This window comes from Dasypus novemcinctus, chromosome 11 (genome assembly GCF_030445035.2).
Source record: "Dasypus novemcinctus isolate mDasNov1 chromosome 11, mDasNov1.1.hap2, whole genome shotgun sequence".
Lineage (NCBI taxonomy): Eukaryota > Metazoa > Chordata > Mammalia > Cingulata > Dasypodidae > Dasypus > Dasypus novemcinctus.
This window is the reverse complement of record NC_080683.1, coordinates 62,855,753-62,858,828: the sequence shown is the minus strand read 5'-3', so window position 1 is coordinate 62,858,828 and position 3,076 is coordinate 62,855,753. Positions and strand designations below refer to the sequence as shown.

The window sequence follows — 3,076 nt, the reverse complement described above, 5'->3', positions numbered from 1 at the left end:
GAAAAGAGGGTGGGCGGAGGGTGTCTTTGCAGATATAATTAAGTAGATGAGATCATCCTGGATTAGTGGGTATGGCCACTAATTGTGAGCAGCAGAAGACAAAGGGAAGGCCATGTGAAGACAGAGGCAGAGATTGGTTACAGAGCCACAAACTAAGAAATGCCTAGAGCCGCTGGGGCTGGAAGAGGCAAGGAAGGATTCTGCCCTAGATTCTTCAGAATAAATGTGACCCTGCAGACACCTAGATTTCAGACTTTGGGCCTCCAGAACTGTGATAGAATAAATTTGCTCTAAACTACCTAATTTGTGGTAATTTGTTATGGCAGCCCTAGGAAATGAATACAATCTGTGTTCCAGACTTTCATATTATAAGGCTCTGCCTGCCCTCCGGCCTCATTTTTCTCTTCTCCAGCTTTATGCTCCTGCTTGCCTCTTTTCATTTCTAACGCTGCCTTAAGGCCTGCTCTAGTGCACCTGTTGCTCTTCATTATTCACATCTCTCTAAAACTTCTTCAGAGAAAAGTTCTATGACCCTATGACCCTTCTTCCCCATAAAGTCTCTTCTTCCCCATAAAGTCTCTTATCAGCAAAATAGTTCTTTTCATAACCATTATCATAGTTGTGATTTTTGTTTATATATTTTTTAAGATTTATTTTATGTCTCTCCCCTTCCCCCCTGTTGTTTGCTCTCTGTGTCCATTCGCTAGTGTTCTTCTGTGTCTGCTTTCACTCTTGTCATGCAGCACCGGGAAACTGTGTCGTTTTGTTGCGTCATCTTGCTGAGTCAGCTCTCCATGTGTGTGGTACCACTCCTGGGCGGGCTACACTTTTTTAATGCAGGGTAGCTCTCCTTGCAGGGTGCACTCCTTGCACGTGGGGCTCCCCTATGTAGGGGACACCCTTGCGTGGCACGGCACTCCTTGCGCAAGTGTGGCAGCACTGCACGTGGGCCAGCTCACCACATGGGTCAGGAGGCCCTGGGGATTGAACCCTGGACCTCCTATATGGTAGGCGGATGCTCTATCAGTTGAGCCACAACTGCTTCCCTGCTTGTGTGATTTTCAGATTCTACCTTCCTACCAAATTGTATGTTTCAGGAGAATAGGGATGCTAACTTTTTCCCCTTCCCCATTGTATTCCCAGTCTAGTCTTATGTCTGCTGTGCTATAGCAATCTCTTAATGAAGGAATAGCTCACTGTTGAGAGAGCAGGGAACAGGCTGGTAAACTACAGCAAAGCCTGACACTCTGGCTGGTCATCAGCACAGGGAGCTGGGGGAGGCAAGGAGTCCAGGGACTGGGTGGAGAGCCTGGGGGTGCATGGGGAGCAGGAAGGGAGAATCAGAGAAGCCAGTCTGCTGGCTAGTATCTTCCATCCCCTTTTGCAAGGATAGGGATGAAAGTGGCAGTGCACAGCATAGGGCTGACTATGGCTGAAACAGGTACATTATACTTCTGCAGGAAATGCAGAAGATGCTCTGAGCTTCTGCCTGGGGCTGCAGGCTGGCTGTGTGGGCCCAAAGTGAGGTGGGGGCAGAGCAGTGCCACAGATGATTCCTGGGCTGCCTTGGAATTGCCCATGCTCTGGGATCCCTGCAGAAGCAGCTGCTGAGCCCACGTAGTGTCCAGAGGTAAGCACTTGGGGTCCAAACACCTCTTTGGCTCTCTTAGCTGCGACGAGGATGCCTGGGTAGTTGTGCCCTCCAGGACTTCCCTGCATGCTGAGGAGATGAGTTCCTGTGTGAACTGTCAGTCTCTGCGGATATGCAGCTGACGTCAGAGTGGTCAGGTCGTTCTGTTCTTTTCGCCTGTTTTTTTTCTCACGTAAAACTTGATTGAGCTGCAGGAAATGCTGGTGCTTCACTTCCTGTAGGGCCAAAAGCTTCTACAACTTCAGAATTTGTGCCTTGGTCTCCTCTAGTGACATTCTCTCTTCCATCTCTTTATTTTCCCCTTCCTCGTCTCCTGCTCTTTCTTCATCTTCTGTTCCATTATCTTGGCCATCTCTTCCTCCTGCTGCTTGCCCTCCTGATCCATTATGATGTGCCAGTGCAGTCCCTGGCCTTGGCATTCCATACCTGAGAGAGCTGTGGGCTAGATAGGGTTGACCTTATCATTTATCCTCCAAATCCCTACAACTTCTGAGTGAAAAGGGGTGCTATTAATAATTATGAGTTGCCTGGTTACTGTCCCAACTCTGAAGTAAGGGATATAAGTAGAAGGGGGTATGGACAACATTTTCTGCAGGGGAAGGGGGAGTATAGCTTAAACTTATTAATCTGCATTTTAATTGCTTTCTTCTACATCACGTATTTATCTATTGATTCGTCTATTGTCTGTCTCCCTCTAGAATATAAGCTCTAAGAGTGTTGGCCTATTTTGTTCATTGCTGTATCTCACACTTATAATAGTGCCTGGCATTTAGTAGGCACTCAATATCTAAATGAATGTATTCACAGCTGAGCACTATGCTCTAAATACGTATAGGAATAAATGCCTAAATGGAGAGAGAGACCTAACAGTCACAAAGCCTAAGGCTCAAGACTAGCGAGGGAGGGAGGCCTAATAACGGTCAAGGTCTCGGGCTGGAGATGCCGCGGTGAAAAGAACCAGCGGGGCCGCCCAGCCAATGCGCAGTTTAACTCAGCCCCGGACCCCACCTCCACCCCACCCCACAGTCCAAGACCCTCACGAATCTGTCTGCTTCCCATACTCGCCTGGCCGACCCCGCCGGCCCCTCAGCCTCCCGGCCCCATCTGGTCCCTGGTACAACCTCCCCCACTGCCGGCCCCGCTGCGGACCGAGCTCCCCGCGCCGCCCTCTCCCCGGATCTTCTCGGACCCTGGCTATCCCTCTCGCCCCCATCCCCCGGTTCCTCTCGGACTCCGACTCCCTGCGTCGCCCCTGCCCCGGCTGCCCTCGGCCCGGTTCCCCTCGGACCCGGGGTCCTCTCAGGCTCCGGCTCCCCGCGCCGGCCCCACCCGGCGCCGCCAGCCCGCGCGCGCCGCACAGCGCCCCCTCCGCGCCTGCCTCTGCGGCTGCGCGCTGGCGGGGCCGAGGCCGAGGGGAGGGGGTCG

The 3,076-nt window shown here is 51.9% G+C and overlaps 1 pseudogene; it reads right to left on the bottom strand.

The window, feature by feature from the left end:
* Positions 1–1,258: 1,258 nt before the first annotated feature.
* Positions 1,259–2,075, bottom strand: LOC101422962 (G protein pathway suppressor 2 pseudogene; annotated as a pseudogene).
* Positions 2,076–3,076: the final 1,001 nt, after the last annotated feature.